Here is a 27781-nt window from a genome sequence, read left to right on the forward strand (position 1 = left end):
TATGTACTTCTGTCTGTAAAGACCCTAATGTATAACAGAAACTTAAGAAGGATTGTGATGTTTAGCAAGTAAGTGTATAAAATGCTGTAGAATTAACATTTCTGATGTCTTTCAAGATAAATCATATGCTGAGCCAAAATTGACAAAATTAAAGCTATTGATTAACAATTAGTTTTCAAGTATCCTCAAATCTGCAACTTTTCCTTACCTCATGGCTTTGTTAAAATACTCCTCTTCTTGGAAGCAGCTTAAGATCCATGATGTTGCTTTGTAGTGCTACAAAGATAAAGACAGACAAAAAATATTATGAATTATTTCCCTTTATTAAGTATTAGAAAATTACAGTGTAGTATCTGAATGAAACTATAGCTTAACTGAAGGCATACAAACGAAAAGATAGAATTACTTGGAAAAGAAAGGGATATGCTATGCTAATTTCCAACAATGCAAATGCTAATTCTCTGGAAGGCTGCTTCATCGGTTTGTTTTGGAGAAAGAAATTTCTTTTTTTTTCTGTCGTGCAGGTTTTGCCGTTCTTTCCCACAAACACAACTAACAATGTGAAGATTTACATTAAACATGTACACACACATACACACATACATTTTATGGGCTATAGAATTATCATTTCTAGAGGAGAAGCAGAAGAATCATTTGTTATACTGAAAAAGGATGTACACTTTAACTTGAATAAGTATACTCCATCTGCCAACCATCCATTTCTGTTGGTGCGTACAAGAAACAAGTAGAGCCATGTCTTTTAGTGATGGCAACAGCTGGCAGTACCCTTACCTCATTTGATCATTTTATCTTTACTTACACTCGTCCCGAAGATGTCATCTTACGGAAAATCTTTTCAGTCCCCAGAAATCCAGCCTGTCATTCTGAGCAGTGAATTGGTATAGACTACAGGTATTCTGAACACAGGCTGAGTAAGTCCCATTGTTCCTGTAGAAGCCAACACTGAGGCTAGCCAACATTCTCATTCCAAGAAGAATCCAAACCACCCTCTCTAGTTATTTTGTTATTGCAAGGGAAAGTATACTGGGTCTGGCTGGGATGGAGTTAGATTTTTCATAGCAACCCATATGGTGCTGTGCTTTGGATTTGTGAGTAAATCAGAGTTATAACACACCAGTGTTCTAGCTGTTGCTGAGCAGTGCTTACACAACATTGAGGATTTATCTTTTTTCCCACTCTGAATCCCCAGTGAGTAGGCTAGGAATAGGCAAGAAGTTAGGAGGGGACACAGCCAGGACGGCTGAACAGTCCAAAAGAATATCCCCTATCATATGATAATCATGCTCAGCCATAAAAGCTCAGGAAAAGGAGAAGGAAGCAGGGATGTTCATGGTCATGGTGTTTGCCTTCCCAGGTTACCATTGTGTATCCTGGAGTCCTGCTATCTGGGAAGTACCTAGTTGTCTGCCTGCCCATGGGAAGGGGTCTAAGGATTCCTCATCTTGCTGTGCTTTCAAATGCAGCTTTGCTTTGCTTATTAAACTGGGTTTTTTTGTGTGGTGTTTTTTTTTGTTTGTTTGTTTGGGTTTTTTTTGTTTTTTTTGTTTTTTTTTTTTTTTTATCTTGACCAAGTAGTTCTCTTACTTTGGAGCTTCTGATTCTCTCCCCTATGCTGCTGGGGGAGGGCATGAGTGAACACCTGGGTGGATGCATAGTTGCACCCACCACAGCAAGGCAAGTCAGATATATGGAAATAGGATGGGCATGCTTACCAGTGATCCTCTATATTTATGGCATGTGCTTTCCTGAGAATACGTTAAAACACAAGTTATATTCCCAAGTTATTTTCCTTGGGCATAGGAGCTGTTCATGTCTAAACACTTCTGTTACTCTTTAGCAATCTTCAGTGATTCAACAGTGTATGGCTGTCATGTTAAGAAGGGGGGTTTCCTTGAACCCTTTATATTTGATCAGCCTATCAGTTTGCAAGAAAGACGAGACTTTTGTATTTGACCGGCCTGTCTGCTACCTGCGTTTTGACAGCCCATGGTATCAGAGTGTGAGTCGATGAACCTATTCAGGGACCCCCGCTGACAGCGTCGCTGGGTCAAATCCCTTATAACAGCTACTCAAATCTCTGGAGATTTATACAAAATGGAATTCAGCTGAAGATTTTTATTTTACAAAATGCAAGTATGTGACAGAATAAGGTTCAAAGATTGCCAGTGATAATACATTGACTGCAAAGCAAGCTTGAAACAGTACACAATAACAGCATAAGTTAGTCATAAAGTTCTTATGCAATAGGCACCCCAATGGGGAAGAAAGCAGGTTCAGTCTGTTGACTGATCCCAGAAGTTATGATGGAGTCTTCCCCAACTTCTCTCCTTCATGTACTTTTTACACTTCATACTGCATTGCATATTCATTCATCATACACAAGGTTGGTTAGAAGTTTCTTGCTTCTAATGCAAATTATTGCATATCCTCAGATAGCACTACTGAGATTTATTACTACGTATGCTCTCCAAGCAGGGTTTTGCCCTCTTTTGGGGGAGGCCTATTTGAGTTGGAGGTTGCAATCTACCACTACCACAACTACCTTTCGTCTACTCTACTGTCAATTAATTTTCTGTGCATTGCAACACCTTATCAGTTTGGCCAGATCTTTCTCACTTGGAGGTTTCTTTCTGCATACTTTAGATAACAGTGTCCTTTTCCTCATCTGTTCTTTGCTTCCCAAGGCTGACTTCCTTGATTAGAAGTCCTTTCATTCATCAATCTTGACTACTTAAGAGGGTAGGTCACCTTGACCTAAACTTTGTGCACAGAAATGTTTAACATATAGTTAAACACTAAATCAGAGTTTGGTTATTCAGTAGTTTAGACAAAAACTCCCCTCTTTTGAACTTATTTCAGTCCATAACCAGTTCATTTTCTTCACATTTAGGTGGATCTTGGGTGACTCTAGTCACACACCTTTTTGTTACTGATTGGTATTACATACCCAGTGAGGTGTAGTAGTACCTTGGAGGCAGGTATCTTTAGGGGGAAGGTGTGTGTTAGTATTACAATGAGATCATCTTGTCCCAGGAAAGCAATTTCACAATTGTTGGCTCAGCAATGGACATCTTATCAACTGTATTGTACCATCAAGTTCCCGTTTCTGCAGGGGGCACAGCAGAGCCTGGCTGTGGTGTCTCCACTCTGCTCCACCCTCTGTTACTCCTGTCAGCACCTGCTGAGGTGGCAGGGTGTGTTGCTTAGGGAGCTGTGGTGAAGTAGATTCCATGCATGCCAACCATCCTGAAAGCAACAGCTATATTTTACCCTAAAAACCTTCCTGTAATATTATTCTTTTAGGTCCCAGTTTTCTCTAATTCCTCCCCACCGAAGTAATTTTCCCACAATGGCCTACAAATACTCTGTCAAAACTAGCTTTGGGACTCAAAATGAAGAGACAGGCTTAGAATTACATTTTCTGTATCTAAAACAGAATTGAATGTATTTATTTTCTCTGAATCCCTTTCATGTCATATGCAGTCTAATTAAACATTCTTCATGCAAGCTGTTTATAAATGATTTACAATTTGACCTAGCAAGCTCTGTTGTGACCTATCCATAATGTTAAATTACCTTTCAGTCCTTCTGTCGTTAATAAAGTGACAATAATAATTACAGCAAAAATAAAATTTGGAGGAGCATATAGAACTTTTATCTGTAGATCTCTCTGCACTTTGCATGTGGGATAAGAACCTAATAATTGTGTTGCACCTCAATATCCTCTATGTAAAGTGGAAAGTATTTAATGTTCATCCTTTACATTCTCTCTCCAGCTTATTATTTCTGCTCTGTAGGGTTTTATACTATGTTAAATCGTGTTGTATAATAAGACACACTCACACTGTGCTCATGATTATATCAGTAGGGCACATTATCCCTATTTGTAGGAAGAGTCAAATCATGCCATTACTGAAGTGTCTTATTTCCTATGCTTTGTTATTCACATACAACAGTTAAATATCTTTCATATACTAGGACCATAAGTATAACTTAAATGTTAAAATATAGCAATTAATTCAAGTTATGTGGATATTACCTTTATTCATTCATATAAAATCCTATTTTTACAAATTCTGCTTATTCTCAATTCAGCTACACTCTGTGGGGCTCACAATCCAAGGATTAATACAGGATTATATACATTTTTTTCAGAATGAAAGCTTACATTTAAGGAAGAAACTGCAGTAGATTAATCACCTTTAACTTTTAAGGTGTGAAAGAAATTGAAGTAAAACATCTCAGAGCCTGATATGCATTCTATTAAGTAGATTTGTTTTGCATTTGTACACTACAAAAGAATTGTAATTAGGGCTTTTGGAGAGTCAGGCTTAACATTCATTAATACATATTTATATATATAAGTGGGTATATATATCTTTATGTACATGTATAGCATATATGTTTACATAGGCATATATGTATACATATACATAGAGTTTCAAATCCAAGAAAATGCTTATGAAATCTTTAGCCTTACTGCAACTTAAGACAATGCTTAAATATATGCTCAGATTTGAAGCAGTTATGGTCTTGCTGACTTCAAACAAATCTTTTTGTTAATTTGTAAAGGAAGATGAAAAAATCTGGTGCTCCTCAGAATGAAATTGTTCACTTCATTGGAAAGACAGTGCAAAGTTTACCAATTAACCTTACCTTTTTTTGCTGTCAAAAGAATTGCTACTTGTTCTATTCATAAAAACATGATGTGAAAATATAACAAGACCTTATTTTATACCTTATAGTTATAGCTAGAAAAAAGTCCCAAGTAAAACTATTTTCCCCCTTCAGCCTTAATCCAAATATTTAGTATATGTTATTTCTAGCTGCTGTGTTATATATTTCTCTATATATGATGAATTATTGCTACCAGAATATTTTCTAGATTTCTTATAAGTTTTCTTGGAAAGCACTGTACACAGGTCAAAATTACTGAGTTGATAGGAAAACCTAAATGATTTAAAAATAGTAGATATAAAAGGGAAAAAATACTAACATTGGAGAAAAGATGGATGGCAGTAGTGATATAACACTATTTGTTTGCTTGCTTTACAGACTGGGGAAAACTTTTAACTGTACTGAATGTAAAGTATGCCAAATTTAAAAAACACGAAAATAATTATGTGTATGAAAAACATGCCATATATACCAATACTGACTGCAAATGCAGTGCAAATAGTAATTTCTTTCTCCTTATAATTCAATGAATGTTGCATGTATAGACAAAAGAGTACAAAGAGCAGACCATTTCTTGTCAGCAGTCCTTGGCAAGTTAGAAACTTATTTTTTTACTCTGTTTGCCATGACATATGGTTTGCAAGTCCTCAGGCAGTACTGTACTTCCAATTTTTTTGTGTAAGTGCATAGAGTGAAACACTGTGGGAGTGAATATGCTCTTCCAGAAAAGTGAATTGCAAAGTTTATCTCAACATTTCATATATAATCATATACAATACATAGTCCAGTGAAAGTCTGCTCATGATAGCAAAGAAATACAGGTAAGTATAATAATTAATATGTTCGACATTATTTCAGTGAAACTGCTCTTATGTTAAATGCTGAAAATTCTAAGACTTGCAAATCTGAGGGGTGTGAGTCTAAATAAGAGAAAAAAATAATTTTCTTTTTTCACTGTTTTATTTTTCTTCCTTTTTAACCAGATAAAGAAGTCAAGCTGTGAGATTTTGTCCAAGGTCACACAGATCTCTGGCAAAGTTAAGAAATAACTCTTCTGTGACCTGATCTGTGTTCTAGGTGACTAACCTTGTGACTAAGGTCAAATTATACTTTCAGATAAATCCCACAGTTAAGTAAGACTAAGTCTCAAAAAAATCTACAACTATAATTATGGCATTCTAAAATGCAACATGGTTCTTTTGTAAAACACTTTAATATCAACTAATTTCACTTAATAGCTGCAGACAATATATATAAGAAAAGTATCTGATAATTGTCTGATTTCTTAATTATTTTTAGTTTGTAAATTATTTACTAAGTCACTACGTTATAGATCTAAATTTCACATCAATATTCCTTTCAAAAACTTTTCAAAACCACAGAGAAATCACTAAAGTAGTGAGCCTTTTCTTTCCTGAGCTCTTTTTATAGACTACATGACTTTGCAAGGTGTGCATCTATGCTTAAAACTTCCATCCACTTCTCCTTAGCTATTAAAGCTAAACACTTTTTTTGCAGTCAGTACTAGTAAATATTTTCTGAATGTAGCTGTCCTTAATCCTGTAGAACAATCGAAGGCCTCACTGACAGTGTCAGCTAGTGTACAAACTTTTTGGACAATATTCTCAAATTATGTTGATTTTAACTTAGTGCCTACAAAGCTTTGAAAATATAAAAATGTTGCTCTCTTACCTGTTCTTCCTTTTATTCTCCTTGTTATTTCTGCTAAAGAATGTTGCAAAGCCTCTGACCTCAGTGGGCTCTGGGTCCTGGAGATTCCTTTATCCCAGCTGCTGGAGCCCCACCCAGGGCATCCTGATACCCAGGGGTCTCCATCCCAAGCTGAGGGACATGGCTGCTGTTTGCAGGTCCAGACAGTGGTGAGGTTAAGTGTGTACATAAGAGACGCATGCAAAGGACACTGACAGGATCAGCTACACCAGCTACTACAGACAGGGCACTGCCCTGGGACTCTACTGTCACCAGCACTCATGGAAAGCACAAGCACAGACAGCCAAGTCCCCTTCTTACTCTTCAGCTGGTAGAGACAAGGACACCACTAAAAGCACACACTTGACACTACAGATTTACAAGTGCATGCAGAATCATAGATTTCCTGGTCCATCTGACGCCCCTGCCTGCGTCCTGGGCCCATCTTACCTGCTCCATAGATCTCCTCCTTGCCAACTGGTCCAGCTTGGCACTCGCTAACAAACATGCACTCACGTACCCATCTTACAGGCATCCTGCACTCACAGGTCTCCCCAAATACCTGCACAGGTCCTCTGCCTGCCTGATACCCCTGATCAGACCTGGGGTATCCTCCTGAATGGTAGGTCCAGTTTAATATTCCCTAGTGAACAGATGCACACACACACTTGTCTCACAGGCACCCTGCACCCTGAGGTGCCTCAAGACCCCAGGGAAAGGGTCTCCTCCTACATGCTGGTTAGTTCAGCTTGAATTAAACAAGTGCACTCCCACTTTGGGTTAGGGTAAAATACCAACTCCCTGATGATTGCATCCAGGCGCATGGGCCCCGGGCCCTGTGGTCCCACACCAGCTGCTGGCACTAAAACAGACCAGACCAGACCAGACTAGACTAGAGCAGAGTAGAATAGAATAGAATATTTCACTTGGAAGGGACCTACAATGATATCTAGTCCAACTACCTGACTGGTTTGGGGCTGACCAAAAGTTAAAGCATGTTGTTAAGGGCATTGTCCAAATGCCTCTTAAACACTGATAAGCTAGGGGCTTCAACCACCTCTCTAGGAAGCCTGTTCCAGTGTCTGACCACCAGCCATGTCACAGATGCACCAGTCTTGTCACACCCAGTCTGACTTCAGTTACTGGCCCTGAATTAACTCTGTTGGTCTCTCCAGTTGCAAAACATTCCCTAGCAAGTTTTATACAGTCCCACAGGCCCCTCTCAAATATCTGTGATGCTTGCGATCATTTTATTTTCCCTTTCTTATTGGTTACAAATTCCAGGCTGACCATCTCCAAAGGTATGCCTGGAGTTTCTTAAGTCCATCAATTAGTTGCTGAAGAGTATTGGTCTTTGTTATTGCTCCTTTTATCACTTGTCTATCAGGTGTATGTCTCTGTGTGTTTTGTTTATCACTTTCCCTGTTACTTACAACTCCCTTTGAACTGAAAAGGTCCTTGATCTGATAACCTTAATGAAGTGTTCTTACAGTCCGCTTTCCTTTACAGTTTCCACAGCTTAAAATGAATTGTAGACATGGGTGAGGGGACAAAAAAGTGCAAGGAAAATTGGTGCCAAAACCATTTTCCTTTACTGATCGAATGTGCTATCATGGTGTGAGACTCACCTGAAAAGGTGGTTCTGAAAAAGAATATGTTCCATACTAACTTTTCAACTTTCCCTACAGCAGCTGCTTTGCTTAAGGGAAGACTGTAAGAAGTAGGAAAATGCAGTGATCCTTCTTTTCTTACTTATTCCCAGATTCCAGCAACCAGAGCCACAGTCAGATTATCATTTATTAGTATCCTTTTTTTCATAGCATACAAGCTGTAATTCGGCCTTGTCAGTATTTTGTGGTTACTATATTTGCTAGTCACATGATTTCCCAAGAAGCCCACTGTTTATGGATTTCTCAGCAGCCTAATCATGAATAGCTGTCAATTAATTGCATGCTTATCTGCCCATGCAGAGGGCCTGCAAATTGAATTTTGCCTTTTTGTTCACTTTTATCTATTTTCAGAACAATGTATGCTATAGCTGTCACAAGAATTTAACAAACTCTAAAACATCATTTACTCTTTACATTTTGTTTTAATGCCAGTATCCTCTTTTTCCATTTTATGCTTTCATCTAATGATTTTCCATGAATAAACCTAGGTTTAGCAAGAGTTTATTTACATTCTACTTTCATCACCTTCTTCAGTAATTCAATGCATATGTTTATTGCTCTCTGTGTGAAGTACAAAGTAATTTAATCTTGATTTCTGATTTTAATGTTAGATCTCCTGGTTTTAGAATCTCTTACTACATGTCCATTTAATAAGTACTATAGTTCGATGACTGTTCAAATCAGAAATATACTTTTTTACAATTATGCACTTGCATTGCTCTCAGGAGAGCTTCACTGGCCATGCTACTGAAGTAATGAACAGAGACGAGAATCATGCCCTGGATTTTTAAAGGAACTTTATTGAATGAACTTTAGGCAGATGTTTTGACCAAGTTGTCAGTTTATTTATTATATGTTTTCCAATACTTTGGCTCACTTTGCACATGAAATAATCTTTCTGCACAGCAATCAGAATTATATATTTTTCTACAAAATGACCTTATTACTTAACTTCCTAACAAACTTTTCAAAACTGAAATCTTTTTAATGTTTAACGTAACTGAGCTCTCAGCTCACAAATTCCACCTTCAGTGGTTTCCTAGGATACCAACACACAAGCACAAACAGAAAGCAGCACAGAAAAACAAGGTAGAAACCTGCAGCACTTCCACTTTTTTTGAATCCTTTCAAACTCTTTGCATTCTGACAAACATATCCATGTTAAGAGCATGATAAACCTCAAACAAAACAGCTGGTGATGGGCTCAAGCTATAACTCATATTTGTGTCATTTGTAAAGGTAGACAAAGTTCTCTTGAGAATTCTGAAAAGAACAAATGAAACAAAAAATAAGAGCTTTTGCACATGCTGCATCATGACTTTGGAAGAATGAAGCAGGAACAACTTATCAAAATTCATTTCAGGGCACTGCTTTAATAGCAATTGAAATAAATGGGGACATGCTAACTGGCTACAGCTGCTAAAGTGGTAGCCAACAAGTGAAAGGCAATTATAGAATGCATTATGGATGCTTGATGGGTGACATTTTCAAATAAAATGCATTTTCAGCCAAAACCAATGTTAACATTCATCTCTCACCCCACAGATGTTCCAATGCGCACATGTATGTATACACATGTGCACACAAATCTAGACAGTAGCTACATAATTTTGGGAAAAGTGGAACTTAAATGTATTAAGGACTCCAAGTGGACAACTCACAGTTATAATGTTGAGTGAAAGGATAGATGAAGAAAAGAGAATGGGAGCTTTTGACATGTAAGCCTGGCATACTTAGATAAAAACAATGGTGATATCAATGCTAAAATGTTTTATTCAATTTTGTTATACTATTTTCAAAAAGAGATAGAAACCTAGAAAGAAATGTAGAAAAAAATGTCTAAAATAATGTAAGAGCTAGAAAAAAAATCTGCACAGCAAGAAATGAAATGCACTTAGTCTTTGTACTTAATCAAACCAAAACCAAGTGAAGACCAAACAGTAAGGTGACCTGATTACAATGTATAAAAGCCATCATGGGAAGAAAATACTGTATACTTGAACAGAAGGGTTTATTAATAACCAAAAGAAGAAAACTAAAATTTGGTAAAGTAGGAAATAAGGCAAAAATTGCTATTAACAGGAAGCATGATTAATGATTGAAACATGATCATAAAGAAAATGATATCTCTTAGTCTTACTACACAGATCAAGATTTGTGGGATATCATTCTGGTTCATAGTTACCTTTGTGTTTGACTGTAACATAAGTGAAATTCAGGAACAGTGACTACAAGATCATTAGACAAGTTTTTTGTTCTTCCAGCACTGAATGCTACAAATATTTGACTTAATAGAGATTTGTCTGCACTTACACCCATGTTGCAACATTAGTAATTTTGATGGTAGCTCAATTTAAGAAACTGGAACCATACTTATTAAATATATTTACAACTACTCAGTGTTTCAACTTTATTTCAAAGCTAGTTACTTGTTACCAGGTTACTGGAGATTTCATAATGCACAAAAGAGCTTTGATAGAAGGTATGATAGTTTTCCAAAAATGGGAACTGTGAATGAAATGCTGGCATAGGGAAGTTAATGGATATTGTAATGTTGATTTAATTAGACTAGCATTGCACTGATCTTTTGGATAGGCAGACAGAAATAAATTGAGAAAAGTCTGTGTGGCAGAAGGGAATCAAAACTTGCTTAAGAAAACCAAGGATTTAAATGACAACAGCATATAAAACTGCCACAATGGATTTTTTAATGAAAAATGATCGTAGAATCATAGAATAGTTCAGGTCCAAAAGGATCTTTAAAGATTATCTCGACCAAAGCTCCTGCCACAGGCAAGGAAATCTGCCACTAGATCAGGTTACTCAAAGCCACATTCAATCTGATCTTGAACACTTCCAGGGATGGGTCCTGTCATTGCCTTACTGGGTTCTAGGCAATCTGTTCCAGTGTCTCATCACCCACATTGCAAAATTTTTTTTCCCTTGTTACCCAATCTAAACCTACCCTCTTTTTGTCTAAAAGCATTACGCCTTGTCCTGTCACTACAGACTCTAGTAAAAAGTCTCTCTCCATCTTTATTATAAGTCCCTTCTAAGTACTGAAAGGCCACAGTGAGATCTCCCCATGGCTTCTTGTCATGGTTTAACCCTGGCTGGTAATTAAGCACCACGCAGCTGCTCACTCACTCCCCCCTCACCCAGAGGGATGGGGAGGAGAGTTGGAAAGGAATGTAAAACTCCAGGGTTGAGGTAAGAACAATTTAATAATTGAAATAGAATGAAAATGAAAGAACAATAATAACAATGATGACAATAACAATTACAAAGAAAAGGGGAAGGGGAGGAATAAAATCCAGAGGGAGAAGAAGAAAGAAACACGTGGCGCACAACACAACTGCTCACCACCCACCGACCGATGCCCAGCCAGAACCTGAGCAATGACCTGCCCACCCTGACCAACCCCCCAGGTATATATACCAGGCATGCTGTCCCATGGTATGGAATATCCCTTTGGCTAGTTCAGGTCAGCTGACCTGGCTGTGTCCCCTCCCAATTCCTTGTGCTCCTCCAGCCTTTTTTCTAGCAAGGCCTGAGGAACTGAAAAGTCTTACATCAAAGCCAAAACACAGCACCATGCTAGCTCCTAAGATAATTAACTCCATCCCAGCTGAAACCAGGACATTTCTCCAGGTGCACAACCCCAACTCCCTCAGCCTTTCTTCACAGGGAGCATATTCCAGCCCTCTTCTAATTTTCATGGCCTTCTTCTGGGCCTGCTCCAATAGATTTGTGTCTTGTACTAAGGGCCCCAGAGCTGGATGCACTACTCCAGGTGAGGTCTCATGAGAGCAGAGCAGAGCAGTAGAATCACCTCCCTTGACCTGATGGCCATGCTTCTTTTTATGCAGTTCAGGACACAATTGGTTTTCTTGGCTGCTTGTGCACATTGTGGGTTCATATGTAAAATTTTATCTACCAATATCCCCAAGTCCTCCTCCACAGGGCTGCTTTCAATCTATTTATCACTCAGTCTGTACAGATACTAGTGATTGCCCCTACTCAGGTGTAGAACCTTGCACTTGGCCTTGTTGAACTTCATGAGGTTCACATTGACCCATCCCTCAAACCTGTCAAGATCCCTCTGAATGGCATCCCTTCCCTCTAGAGTATCAACTGCACCAACTCATCTAGGTGTCATCTGCAAATTTGCTGAGGGTGCACTCAATCCTGCTAACAATGATATTGAAGAGTACCTCTCCCAGTACAGAGCCCTGAGGGACACCACTTGTTACAGAGATCCATTTCAACATTGTGATGTTGACTGCAACTTTTTGGATGTGGCTATGCAGCCAATTCTTTATCCATCAAAGAGTCCATCCATCAAACCCCTATCTCTCCAGCTTAATGACAAGGATGTTGTGTGGGATTGTGTTAAAGACTTTACAGAAGACTAGATAGGTGACATTGGTTGCTTTTCCTTATCCACCAACACAGTCACTCCATCATAGAAGGCCACCAGGTTAGTCAGACATGATTTGACTTCTGTGAAGCCATTATTGGTTGTCTGTAATCACCTCCCTGTCATCCATTTACCTTGACATAGCTTCCAGGAGGATCTTTTCCATGATCTTACTGGCCATAGAGGTGAGGCTGACTGCTCAGTAGTTCCCAGGGTCCTCCTTTTTACCCCTTTTAGAAATGGGTGTGATGTCTCCCTTTCCCCAGTCACTGGGGACTTTGACTGACTCCCATAACTTTTCAAATATGATGGAAAGTGAGTGGCTTAACATCTGTCAATTTCCTCAGGACCCTGGAATGCATCTCAGCTGAACTCGTGTATGTTCAGGTTTCTCATAAAGTTTCAAAGCTGATCTTCTCCTACAATAGCTGGGACCTGGCTCCCCCAGTCCCTACCTTGAGATTTAGGGACTCAAGAGATGTGGGAATTGCTAAGTACCTCAGCCTTTTCCATGTCAGTTGTCACCATATTGCCTTTCTCAGTTATCTGGAGGAGTAGATTTTCTTTATTCTTAATTTTATGACTAATGTATCTGTAGAAGTCCTAATTATTCTTCACATCCCTTTGCCAAACTCAGCTGCAGGTGTGATTTAGCTTTCCTGATGCCATCCCTACACTCCCAGCCAGTATTTCTGGCTGACCAAGTTAAAACATGTTTCTGTTTGACCAGGAGGTCATTACTCAGCCACTTACTCAGACTTTCCTTGTGTGAGCTCAGTTCTCAAAACCTACTAGTTATTTGGGGAATAAGTAATAATTACGCATTTTCAAAATATTGCTCTATGAACAGCCACTAAGCACCTCTGATAATTCTGAAAATAACGTTTGCTTTCAGCTTATTTTAGTAGCAGAGAAAACTACTAATCCCTGGAAGAGATAATAACGAGTGGGGATTCTGAGCACTCCTTGGTATGGATAATGAGAGATGGCAACATGTGGGGAAAAATAATTTACCTTTCCCATGTCCTATCAACCAATAAACTGGAAACAACAACATTTTGTAAGCAAAATGAAAGACTGCACAACAGTCTTTAGGGATGCTAAGTGCTAGTCAAAAGTAGAGTGGCCTGTACCACAATTTAAAGCTGTCAGCGGTTTTAAAACAGAAAAATGTATCATTGAAATTATAGTGACAACATAAATGTTCATACAAGTCAAACTTCCAGGCCATTTAACGTTATTCTTACCCATCTGAGTCCAACCTGAAGTAATTTTCCTGTTGAAACTCCAGCTGCTAACAAAAGGCATAGATGTTATGCATTTAAAAAGTTCAAATAGTAACTGATACTGAGATAGTAGCACAATAATGATCAGAAAGGGGACTTTAATCTTGAGTATCTTCATATTATCCAATTAACACAATGGGCTTTTGTTTTTTAAGTGAAACCCAGTTGTTATTTTTTTCCCAATGTCTCTCATTTGCCTAGGTCTCCTTGAATTAAAGAGATTCCCCAAAGTAATATATGTAGGAAATCAAATTATATATATAAAATAATACACAAATATGCATGTGTGTATATATGTCACACTATACTTTTTTTTATTTAGGATGTCAGGTAGGTTTCAGCTGTATAGATATTTCTATATATTTTCCAATATTGAACTGATCAGTTAGATTTTGCCACCTCCAATACAGAGCTACAATTTAGAATACACCAAAAGATTAAAGTTGTTGAATACATTTCTGATTTCTGAAATTATGGTATTATGCTGAGTAGTGGCTAACAACAAAACAGAAACAATTTCACATTTATATTAATTTCTTCTATTCCTAGATGTTGGGAAAAAATGGTGTCTATATATAAAATGATTTTGTTGATATGCACTTTTTGGCAGAAGTAGCAGCTCTAGATAGAGGTCATTATAATGCTAAAAGTGCTTTTGAACATGTGAGTCTTCCTTCTGTCTCATGAGAATTATATAAAGCAGATATGATTCCTACAAATTAGGAAATAGAAAAACCCTTCATAGTAAATATTTGCTTTTGAATTCCATAGCATATAGGATAATCAGAGTGTATACGTTTTTTGTGTATGATTGTGGAGGATATATATACATATTTATTTAAATTACCTTTTTGTTAACTGTCTTCATTATTGAAACTGTTGTTCAGGTTTAGTTAACTTCTTTTCCAGCAAATGGAATAAAGAGATTTAGGTTATATTTGTTTTATTTATTTTTTTTCCCTGGGAAAATTTGACTTCTAGCCAATGGCTACTATGACCAGTTTTAAAAAATATCTGCGCAATTTCTGAGTTTTACTCAGAATCTTTGGCAACTGGACCCCTGGAAGATGGCCTTAAGCATACATTTTCAGACTCAGCATTGAATATTCAGAAAAGACTAGGTTCTACTAACATTAAACTACATTTCCAAAACTAAAGGGAATTGGTCCCCTTGAACTCTAGATTGGACCTGTTAAAGGTACCATCATGCAGGAGATCACAGTGTTAAGCTAGCAGGTGCCCTGCTTTTTAATGGAATGTGTATCCCTGTAAAATACATGGGCGAAATTCAGTACCTGAGGACATGATTAACAGAAATTCAGCTAAGGAGCTGTCAAGCAGAGATGCGACAAGATTGAGTGTGTCATCAGAAAAAAAAAAAAAAAAAAAAAAGGAAAAAAAAAAAAAAGCAGCATTAAACTCAAGACTGGAGAAGGTATCAGAGTCCTGAGGGCACCACCAGACCTGACTGGCCTTGCCCAGCCCTACATTTCCCCCTGCCTTCCCCCACTCTCCCCACAACCCAGAGCCCCATTTCAACCCAGACTGGGCCTCAGTCCCTGTCTCAGGGACGATTTAGGAGTGCAAAGCTCCAGCACTGTCTCTCATCTTGTTTTCTGCATTGATGTTGCAGGTAGCTGTCTCCAGTGCTCTGTTCTGGATGGACCCCCTTGTTCCCCTGTTTGCTCCTCACTTATGAAGTCTGTCCGCTTTTGGCTTCTGCGTTTACTTACTATGATTTAAAAACTACAGTTCTTAATTCAGTTGTTTAAAACCTGAAACTAGATCTCTTTGTGATTATGCTTTCAGTGATTATACTTTCAATCCAGGGTGAAACTAATAAGTGAGAAGTCAGAAAAAAAATGTTGAGAATGATAGGCCAGTTATGCATTTATAAATGTCTCTTAAACACTCTTCTGACAGTTGCCTGTTTGAGGTCTGGTCTGAGCTGAAATAGCTGGCAATCTTTCAACAGCAGACCACCAGCTACTGAGACTCTAGAAAATATGATTCAATATTTTCCAGTTGTTTTTGATCTTGTTTCACCTAGTGTTTAAACAAGTCGGAGCAAAAAATGTTAAAACCATCTTTATTCTATTTATGCTTTGAGAACTAGCCTGTTATAAACCATACCCCATAACTGCATTCTGTTATTCATAACTGTGAAGATAACTTCACAACTGTCCATACACAAAGAGATGTATGCATGAGCATATGTCTATATAATTTAGACAGCTTCATTGGAGAAAGTTATTTAATTAATTTGTTCTTCTGCAAAACCTTCAGTTTATAGCATTTGTCTTAACTTTGAATTTTCAAGAAAAACTGCTCTGATTCTGGTGGCCAAAATAATCACCACTGATATTTTAAATAATAATAGTAAATATGGTCAAGGGACACAAATTCGAGAGAGAAAAGTGATAAACATGGAATAGTGATGTTTAAAAATAAGTCATTATAAACTGATACTTAAAAAAAACAAGAGAAGAGATATTTAAAGGTTATATGATGCAAAAATAAAGTACCTACATACTGCTACTTCCTCTTTAATCATAATTACCATTATCTATTGTACTACGCCAGCTTCCTTTCCCTAATCTTAAAAAGCCTTTTACAAATGAACCAAAAACAAAGCTAAATAAAGTTTCCTCAAAATAATTTGATGTGGTGTTTATAATCTGCTTATAATTATGCATCATTTTATGTGCCAGATCAATTTTTAAAGGTGAAATAAACTTCTACTAAAACTCACACTCTCCCTGGTTGACAACAACTCCACGGAATGACTACCTGGCTATCACTTTATGATTTGGAAATTTGCCCACAATCACAATAGTAATTTCTGTTCCCATCAGTCTTAAAGGACAGTCTGTATACATTACACAGGCATACACTAACAGAACTTGTTCCATATGTTTTTTTCACATATGGTTAAGAGTATACTCCTAGGCTCTTAAAAAAATGTTCTTGCTACCGGTTTAGTGTTTTTTGGTTGGTTTTTTTTTTTTGCTTCCCCTCTTTCTTTTACTGTAAGGACATGTGAATGATGTCACCCACATTTCCAGATATACAGGTCTGGAAACAACATTGGTAATTGACTTCTTTTTGCTGGGTTTACACTTGAATGTTAATGAACTTCGACAGGTTCCCTCTAAATATTGACTGTATTTTGGAAATTATTTGCTAACTAATGACAACAGAATTTTACAATTAGAGTATTACAGTTAAGAATATATTAATATTTTAATTAAAAACAAAAATATAGACTTTTAGGTATAAATTCTTCTTAGCCTTCTCCATTTATTTAAGGTTCAACACTAAAGGTTTTTCTTGTTATGAGTCTTAAGATGTAAGTGTAGTGTTGTCTGCAAATTATGTAAGTGCACAGGCCCATATCTTTCAAAGTTCTTGCACAAGGTTTCATTGCTGTCCTGGTTTCAACTGGGATGGAGTTGATTTTCTTTTTGGTGACTGGTGCAGTGCTGTGTTGTGGCTGTGATATGAGAACAATGTTGATGGGACGCTGATGTTTTTAGTTGTAGCTGGGTGATGTTTGTACTAAATCAAGGACTTTTCAGTTCCTTGGGTCCTGCTGGCAGAAGGGCGGGAGGGGGCACGGGAGGTTGGGAGGGAACACAGCCAGGACAGGTGATCCAAGCTAGCCAAAGAGGTATTCCATACCATATGACATCATGGTGAGTGTATAAGCTGGAGGAAGAAGAAGGAAGGGGGGGACATCTGGCATTATGGTGCTTGTCTTCCTGAGTAACCATTAAGTGTGATAGAGCCCTGCTTTCCTGGAGATGGCCAAACACCTGCCTGCTGGTGGGAAGTGGTGAATGAATTCCTTGCATTGCTTTGCTTGTGTGCACAGCTTTTGCTTTACCTATTAAATTGTTCTTATCTCAACCCTTGAGTTTTACATTCCTTTCCGATCCTCCTTCCCATCCCTCTGGGTGGGGGGGAATGAGCAAGCAGCTGTGTGGTGCTTGGTTGCTGGCCAGGGTTAAACCATGACAGTTGCAAAATTCCTCTGAATACAGCAAATCATTTGTTCTGTACTTTTTCATACATAGGACCTGATGAAAAATCTGGCTTCTTTACTACTTGAATGAAATGGAAGTTTTGTCTGATTTCCCTGCAAGTTGAAGCCTTACATTTGTTACTTTGTGAGTATGACTTTCACACTTCAGAGTTCCATATATAAGTAAATAATTTTGCTTCTTTGCTTACAAAAGCCTGATTTAATTTTTACTGAATTTGGGGGATTCTTATATTCTGACAGACTCAGGAATCTAATAAAAATCACTGTCTGTGCTGTGCCACAAAAAAATTGAGTCCGTGTTAAAGAATTCAAAATATAATTTTAAATAAGATGGAACATGCAGGTGAAACAGAAGCTTTGAAGGAGAGTAGATGAGAGGAATAACAAAATAAATTATAATCAGTAGGAATAATTCAATCCACCACTGTGGATTTGTACAGTTGATTCTTTCTGTAGCTGCTCTTCAACTTAATTTTCAATGGCTAACTGATTTCTTTTGTTTATAAGAGAACATGGAAATATTAAGAAGCATCAACTCTAAAGGCAGCAACAAGGAAAAGAAGGAAATAAATAAATGGTTCTAGTCAGAACTGTATGACATAATATTTCAAAATCAACTTGAACAATAGAAATACAAGGTTTGTAAGGTGACATACAATTGTTTATTTTACCATGTAGCTAAAAATTGAGCAGATTTGGCAAGAGAGAAAAGCATAGCCACAACACTATCAGCAGGTCCAGAGCAGGTCTGTTTAAAGTCAACATTGTTCATTTGTACCAAATAACCCTGTAATTATTTAGTAGTTGTTAGAAGGTAACTTCAGGTAATGACACAAATTATGGGTGACACAAATGATTTGAAGTTACTAGACTTGCAGGGGTTTAGATGCAATGATACATCATTTTTCAAGACAGAAAAATAGCATGTAATATACCCTATTATTATATAATATTTATAAATTTAAAAGGTCTTTTATATTTCAGGACTTTCTACTGCAATTCAGAGGTATCCCTTTCCTTTTTTGTCAGGACTGGAATCAGATACTACTTTTTACATTCAGAGTAATCTGTTTTATTGTTCATGTAAGTGCAGTAATTAAAACAGTTGTTGCAATCCAGTACTGACTGATTTGATAGTCTGGAGATAGGATCCTGATGTCAAGATTGCAGTCCTTTAACATGCTAATGTTCCTAATGAAAAGGAGCTGGTTTTCAGTTTGGCTGTGTTTTTTTCTTTTCTTTTTGTGCTGTGTCTTTTGGTGGCCTTTTTTATTGTTGTTGTTGTTTTGGGTTTCCAGGTTGTTTTTTTTTTTGTTTGTTTGTTTTTGTTTTGTTTTGTTTTTTAATAAATCAACTTCCATATTCTACCTTCTTAACTGCTCTAGGCAGAATTGTGGTGCTTAATTACAAAGTGTCATAAATTCTTATGCCATTTGTAACTCTAATAGTGAATTATCAGTAAGATTTGTTCTGACAGCACTAGGGCTGTGGAACATTGAAAGCAAAATTTCACAAGTTAATGGCCTGCTCTTTTCTGACAGCACACCAAGATTTCAACACTATTAACTAACACTTTGCTTCGTTCAGCCACTGAACTGTTGACAAGACCACTTTAGCAAGTCTGAATAGCAGAAAAAAAATCAAGTAAATCAAAAGCCAGTTTGGAATGAGGCAGAAAAACAGACTAAAAAGATGAATCAAAGAAAAAAGTTTAAGAAGGAAAACAAAGCAACTTGATATGCTTTGATAACCCTTATCAATAATATATCAATACAATGAATTATATGTTACGATTTTAAAATTTTTGAACAGAATTTCTTCTCAATACTGAAGAAACAGTCATCAAATTATTTCAGATTGATTTAGAGGCTTGATTCCTCACAGATGGGACAGTGCTTATTTTATTGAACTAGCTTTGAAAAGTGAAGAAACTCCAAAATATTCCCCATGGAGATAAGTTAATTTTATAAAAATTATTCACTATTGAAATACTGATTCCTGCAGGGATTGCAGGAAGAGGTCCTTTAAGAGCATGAAAGAGATATTAACACTTTTCATTAATCACTAAAATCATATGTTTAGATGCAATTATGAAAATATACTTTATGCAAGCTCAGTAGGTTACTAACACATAGACTACAGCTCTTTAGTTTGAGACAGTCCATCTAAAATTATATTTAGGTATTACGCTTATCTGTTAAATATATGCACATGTACATATTTGATGACCACAAGTTACTCATACACAATGGCAGATCATTGAGAAAACCATGTATGCAACTTTCTTAAAAAAATTCTTGGAAGTAAATAAAACCTAAGTCTTGCCCAGCAGCAGTGGCAACATAATATGAAGATTTTGGTGAAGTGGAGGAGTGTATGATTACAGGTTCAGACTTAATTGTGTATCCAAAGCAGCACATCAGAAAAGGTCTGTAAAACAAAGCAAAGTTTCTGATGCACTGCATGGAATCTTGTGAATATAGATATTAGGGAATGCACCTACTTCTTTGTTAAGTGATCTGCATGCTCAGATTTTTGGCAGATGTCCCCATTCTCGTAGTGAAAATGACTTAACATTTGCTTGTAATCATGGTTCATGATGTTTTCTTTGCCATTTGTTTTTGGTATGGCAGACTGAGTTAATTATCCCCACAGTAGCCCTCATAGTGCTGTGCTTTGTACTAGGAACTAGAAAGGTGGTGATCACACCCCAGCATTTTGGTACTGCTGAGCAGCACTCCATAGCACCAAGGCTGTCTCCCCAACATCTCCCCCTCACCAGTAGGCTGGGGATGGGCAAGATCTTGGGAGGGGACACAGCCAAGACAGCTGACTCAAAGTGACCAAGGTGGGGCATTCGTTATTTATTACTTTTGCCTTCCAGAGCAACCACTACATGTAGTGAAGCCCTGCTTCCCAGGAAGTGGCTGGACATGGCCTGCTGATGGAAAGTAGAGAATAACATCTTTTGTTTTCCTTTGCTTCCATGTGTGACTTCTGCTATTGTTTTATTAAAGTGCCTTTATTTTTTGCCAGCAAGTTTTTTTTTTGTTTTGTTTGTTTTGTTGTTGTTTTGTTTTGTTTTGTTTTGTTTTTTTATTTCATTTCTCCCTCCCTTTTCTGCTGAGAAGGGAAAAGACAGAGCAGTGTGGTGGGCACCTGGCATCCAGCCAAAGTCAAACCACCACACATCACATCAAGCAGAATTTCTTACTGTCTGAAAGCATGTTGGAATACTGCACATGGTTTCAAGGAGATGCCCATGTTAGACTGAGGAGAAACTTAGCTTCCTAATGAAATAATTTCTGTTCCTGCCTTCTCTAACCATTGTACTTTTCTCTGAACTGATACCAAGAATTTGCTGCAAAGCATTATATTGGTAGGTTTGGTGCAGCCCATTCATAGTTCAAATCAAAGAATTAAAAAACATTTGAGGGTAAGGAAAAAAGTAGGAGCTTTTTCATTTATATTGTTTAAAAAATTCAGCTTTGCTAGATTTTGACATCTCTATAGATGCCTTAGAATTCTTATAAAAATAACAATGGACTAAAAAAATCTGTAAATTGATTAAAAAATATGAATTATATAATGAATATGACAAAGGATTAACCATATAATTGCCTAGGAAAGCCAGGGGCCACACCTGCCTTTCACAATTGCAAGCTAAGCCACCATTATGAATAAACCTTCAAGAACTGCTAGTGATAAAGACCTCATATGCAGTTTAAATGCTTAGCACACATTTTTAAAGTCAAGTCACAGCAAGACAGATTCCAGAGAAATAGGGAAACAAAATGGGTCGTAGGTGGGTAATAAGAGACAGAAGTGACAGAACAGTCCAAGAATAATAATAAAAAAAAGGCAGTTTAGCTGTCACTCAATATTTCCTGTGAGATATTAACAAACTAGGAGACAATTACTTTCTAGTAGTTTGCTGTTTGTCCCATTTGGCTCTGGAAAGAACGTACACAATTAAAGCTGGTATTTAAGGATATGAAAAATACTACTTAAAATCCTCTTTGGTTGTTCAGTCACGGACACAAAATATTTCTCCTTTGCCATCCTCTATCCACTTTTTCAATTTCCAGGCAGAATTCTTCATCTATTTCTAAAAATTGACAGCAAGTAATTTGAAATACTATTAGACTTAAGTCTTAAGAAAGCAGGTCTTGAGGTAAACTCAGAGACAATTTTACTGTCACCAAATAAGACAGCAAAGAAAATACAGGTTAAAATAAAGATAGTAAAGTTAACAAATATATATATATTCAGCATGGATACATAGTTAATTTTGGAGAGAAAGTAAAGGCTCTTCTGTAATCAATTTGATATTGAAAGTGTAGAGAACTCAAACTAAAAAAAAATAAAATATCCCTTAGCTCTGTTTAAAAACAGTAAGATTTTGAAGAAGTCATTCTGCATACATAAAGAAACATATTTATTCTCTAAATAGAGTTGTTTATATGATTAAATATTTTAAAAAAAGACAGAAAAGTTTTTAAAAAAGAAAGAAAGAAAAATTAAAACAGTAAGGAGAAGTTTGCATGATACAGGACTTAAAAATTATTTCATTATTAGATAAGCCCCATTATCTGAAGGTAATGTTCTTAAATTTATACTATTAGACATTCAATGCATCAAGTCAGGATTCGCTGACAAAACTACCTTTGTAACATGCTATGAGTTAGAATTAAAGTAAGATAGTAATTTTTACAGTCTCTGATCTGACTAAAATATGACATGCACTTGGAAATTCAGAGAATCACAGAATGGCTGGGGTTGGAAGAGACCTCTGGAGATCATCTAGCACAGCCCCCTGCTAAAACAGGTTCACCTAAAGCAGGTTGCACGGGATCATGTCCAGGCACATTTTGAATGTCTCCAGAGAAGGAGACTCCACACCCTCCCTAGGCAGCCTGTCCCAGTGCTCTGCCACCCTCAAAGTAAAGAAGTTTTTCCTCATATTCAGCTGGAACTTCCTGTGTTGCAGTTTGTGCCTGTTGCCCCTTGTCCTGTCACTGGGCACTGCTGAAAAGAGCCTGGCCCCAGCCTCTTGACACTCACCCTTAAGATTTTTGCAGACATTGGTAAGATCCCCTCTGTGTCTTCCCTTCTCCAGGCTAAAACAGGCCCAGCTCTCTCAGCCTTTCCTCATAAGGGAGATGTGCCTGCCCCCCTCATCATCTTTGTAGCCCTCTGCTGGGCCATCTCCAGTAGTTCCCTGTCTCTCTTGAACTGGGGAGCCCAGAACTGCTGGACACAGCACTCCAGATGTGGCCTCACCAGGGCAGAGTAGAGGGGCAGGATCACCTCCCTCGATCCGCTGGCCATACTCCTCCTAATGCACCTCAGGATCCCACTGGCCTTCTTGGCCACAAGGGCACCACACTGCTGGCTCATGGGCAACTTGGCGTCCACCAGAACTCCCAGGCCCTTCTCTGCAGAGCTGCTTTCCAGCAGGTCAGCCCTCAGCCTGTACTGGTGCATGGGGTTGTTGCTTTCCAGGTGCAGGATCTTACGTTGCCTTTGTTGAACTTCATTAGGTACCTCTCTGCCCAACTCCCCGGCCTGTCTAGGTCTCAACTGTGCTTTAATAAAATGTACAGATGAGTGAAGTTTAGAATCTTCTGCACACATGTGAGTGACTTTAAGCAATTTTTTTAGTAAATTTGAATAGTTTTTTATGAATTGGTTACTATTAACTATAAAAATAGTGTTTGATGCAATTTCATATATTATTGCAATTCTTTTTTTCATTTGAAGCAGTATGGCTATCTTCTTTTCTCCTTATACTAGTTGATCTTCCTGCATTCACAATACAAAGGTGCCATTTACTTTTCACACAACAATCTGACCGTTTCATTACATTTGCTGATTCTCTGTAAGGAGGTAGAACCATGAACTGTTGATTCCGTGACAGAAAAAGAGAATTCTAACCTCTCCATTTGTATTTTAAATCTTCTGGCTTCCTTGTATACAATCATGCAACAAACAAATGAACCTCTATGGCCCCATATTTAATTGCATGAGTAAGAGATACTTATTGAACAATTTATGACATTCTTTGTAGACACTTCATTTTGTGATCTGCTGATCCAAAATGGAAGTTTAATAGACTAATTACATTCAGAAAACCCTTATTTCTCTAGAGGACAAGTAATCAGTAAGTCATAAGATCAAGTAGTATGAAAGTTATGTTCAATATTTCAGAACCGATCAAGTATGCAAGAAATTATTTCTGAGGTTTTTGGAGCTGACTATGAAACATTTATGCACAATCAAAAAAGAACACATTTCTATAATTACACTGGTTAATGATGTTTGCATTTGCATAATCATCACAATGCTTCCTTTAATTTTTGTATGTTTCACATTTTTCTTTCAATTTAACAATTTCTCTCATTGTTTGTGGAGCAGTGTGCTGAATTAATCCTAGAATATTTGCATTTTTCTATAAATAGCATTATGCATTGCTAAATAAATAAAGGAGAGGGTTGGAGGGTTTTTTTTTTTGCCTGTTTTACTAATCATTTGATTATATGCTTTTCTGTTATGCTTGTTTTGTTTGTTTGAAGAAATAGCTCCTAGGCCAGAAGCTTTATGAATCCTGTCAGAAATATCTGTAAGAAGAGTTCTTTGAAATAATATTTCTTCGTACAACATTTCTTTCCTTCAATAATTTAGAAAAGTCATTTACTTTTCACAATACATGACCAAACTGATAAAGGATTGAAAAAAGTAGGAATAGATAAATGTTTACAACACTCATTTGCATACAAACAACTTATTTATAAGAAAAAAACTAGTGACATTTAGATAAAAAAATGTCTTGGAAAGAATGGCCTGGAGAAAATCCTTTGTTAAATTTAAGGGGTCTGTGGTGAGGCGTGTATCTCATATTGTAGATACAGAGTATGTTGAAAGTGCTGCTACAACATAGCAATTAGTAACAGCAAAAATTCTCTATTCTGGAACACGTTAAACATCAATACAAAATTAATATAAAAACCATAATCACTCTAATTCTATGGAGTATCAAGTACCGCTGACAGTATTTTCCCAATAATCTGCAAGAAAAAGAAATAATTAGGCATATACTATACATAGTATTAGTTTATACAGCATATGTATTTATGACAGTAACAGAAAAGAAAGTGAGAGCAAAAATAGAAAAATGATCCTAAAAAAAGTTCAAAAAGAGGCAGTGAGGGGAGAAGAGAAAAGACTGAATGGAGGATACTTCTGGTTTAACACTATTATTTCTTCTACCTGGAGTAATTTTTTATGTGCTTAAAAAAGGAGATAACCTTATATCTCAAACTTTATGAACAGTTCAGATACCAGATAGAGAGAAAAGATATGTGTGTGACCTGATTTCCATAGCTTCTTCATGCTCTTAGACTTCTAGATGTGCAGCCAAACTAGTTCAAATGATTTGTATTTTTAATTTTGGCTGAAAGTACCTGATTTATATACAGCTGTTATAGATAGCAGGTTATTTTTATCTTCTGATAAATTGATCCTGTGTCCAAGTTCTTTAGCTCTTACTTGTACTTAATCTTCAATAAAATTTAAAGCATATTTTTACATTTAGCAGCATACTTAAGTCCAGTTTAAGTAGAGTTGAAGCATATACTTACACAAGTTGTTAAAATACTAGTTCCAGGAATACTACATGATACTAATTGTTGACACATACTCCCGCTATGAGCCCTAGATTAATTATATTTTGATAACTTAAAACCATCACAAGTATAACAAACCAAAGAGTAATTTTAAATATCTAGTGTTAAAAAAAAAAAAAAAAAAGGAAAAAATATATCAAGTAGGTGTGAAACAACCAATAATTAAACTCCCATTTCTGATGAATTGTGAGCTGACTTCAGTATCTGTTCCTCTGTTCTGCCTTTTTACTGTCCTTAACCAGCAGTCATACATTGTTGAAACCTGTATAAATAATAAGGTGCATGTCCATATACGCAGAAACATGTAGTATATTTTTTGCTAGAACAAATTCCTACCTGAGGTGCTGTGTTACATGTATGTGTTGTTGCTTTGTTGTACATAGAGAGAATTCCTGGCATATTTATTCCTCCCTTTTTCCATTCACATAGCAGGAACTGAGTGGGGAGCAGTAGGTAATTGCCATTGAGTGGGTTTTTAGCAATGACCATGTTGTTTCCTTGAAACGGAATGCTGTCATTCCTGCTTTTCTACCGAAGTATTAAATGAACTTTTCACATCTCCTTTAAATGATGTATTGAAACACCACCAGAGAGATTTTTAGGCTTGATAGCTTAACTGAACAGAGGCATCACCTTCATCCCAAGATACGTATCTGAGCCCTTGCAGAAAGGCAGAAGTTCAAAGCCATCTCATGTTCAGTATTTTTCACTAGTTATTGTAAATGTTTTATTATTACTTTGTAGGAATTCTGACAGCTTTCAAAAAGACCTAATTCTCCCATATACAGTGCTTAACTCTGAGGTTTGGATTCCATTTTTCAGGCTAAGCATAATCAGTCACTGAAATGGATAGCTTGTAAATGCTAGATTTCCTGGTCAGATATAACAATAATGAATATAGATAGCTTAAAGATTCTTCTTTGGCTTTCTTATTTGGTTATGTCATTCTTCCACCTATTTAGACTGCAAGATCTATACAAAGTGTTTTCTTACTTGTGGGATCATAGTAGGTGAAAACATTGCTCATGGTTAACAGAACTAAAATTCATTTGATACTTTTCTTCTGCTTTCCATGGTGGAAATTTTCCACTCATTTTCGTTCTCTAGTTAAACAGTTGATGCATGAAGTACACCTATTACTTATTATTTTACGTGGATGCTACCTGACTACTGGCACCCTGTTATTATTTTTTTTTTCTTTTTCATATTTTGTAGCTACTCACTGCTGTCTCTTAGAGGCATAGTGTTACGCTCCTTCTATTTAAACCTTTGCTAGGCACTTGTGCTCAAAAGTAGTGAGGAGAGAACTTGTGTGTTCTCTAGAGAAGAGCATAAGTATTTTTAATTGATTGCACTGTAACATGGAAAATTTCCCGAGAGCGAAGTGGGGAATCTTGTAGGTTATGTGTACTTTAGCAAGTAAGGCAGTACAATAGAATTAGACTTGGAAATCAAAGCAGTTGTCAATAACTTGACATCCAGCATTAGCATGTTTCATGTGGGGTTACTTCAGTCTGCTTTCAGGGACTGAATGGCATTAGCAATTAATTTCATTGGGTTTATTTTTGGTGTGCATCTGCAGATTAGTTTCACTTGAAATGAACCCAGTTGTGCCCTGAGGCTGTGATACAAAGTGAATAAAACCATGGTATATGGGGATGGTTAGCTTTAAAAGCAGTTTTCTGATCCAGACTGAAATTGTAACAGACATACTCTCAGCCAACCTATGAGGCAATTTGAAAAACCATACGGATCTCAAGATGATGAGAACTTCATTAGATCATTGAATTTTAAACCTGTAATAAAGAAAGAAGAAATTTCTCTTTTGCATGGACTTGAGGCTTTTTTGACTCCTTTTATGACTACTAAGAAGCAATCTACGGACCAAGTGTGGTAGATGTTCTCATAAAGTATTTGCTGTAAAATACAATTTATTAATACTAAAATTATCTCTTTTAAGGGAAATATTGTATTCACTCACTGTTGGTTTTTTTTATACTGTGTGTTAAGTAATTTACATTGTCAATATGGCTTCTTAACAGAATTTTGTCTATTTCTCTAATTACAAAGGTGAACTTTTAAGTTAATTTTCTCTGAAAAATGATGACAGTCTTCTCTTCCTCTCTTCAGTATTAGTTCTCTAATTCTTAAAGCCTGGAAGCTTGGAATTAATGTGTTTTGTCTTAGAGCCTTAGTTATCAACACTTAAAACCTGTTATGTCAATAATTAAGGATTTTTTTTTGGTCAAAACTCTTTTATACTTTTT

This window comes from Falco cherrug, chromosome 1 (genome assembly GCF_023634085.1).
Source record: "Falco cherrug isolate bFalChe1 chromosome 1, bFalChe1.pri, whole genome shotgun sequence".
Classification (NCBI taxonomy): domain Eukaryota; kingdom Metazoa; phylum Chordata; class Aves; order Falconiformes; family Falconidae; genus Falco; species Falco cherrug.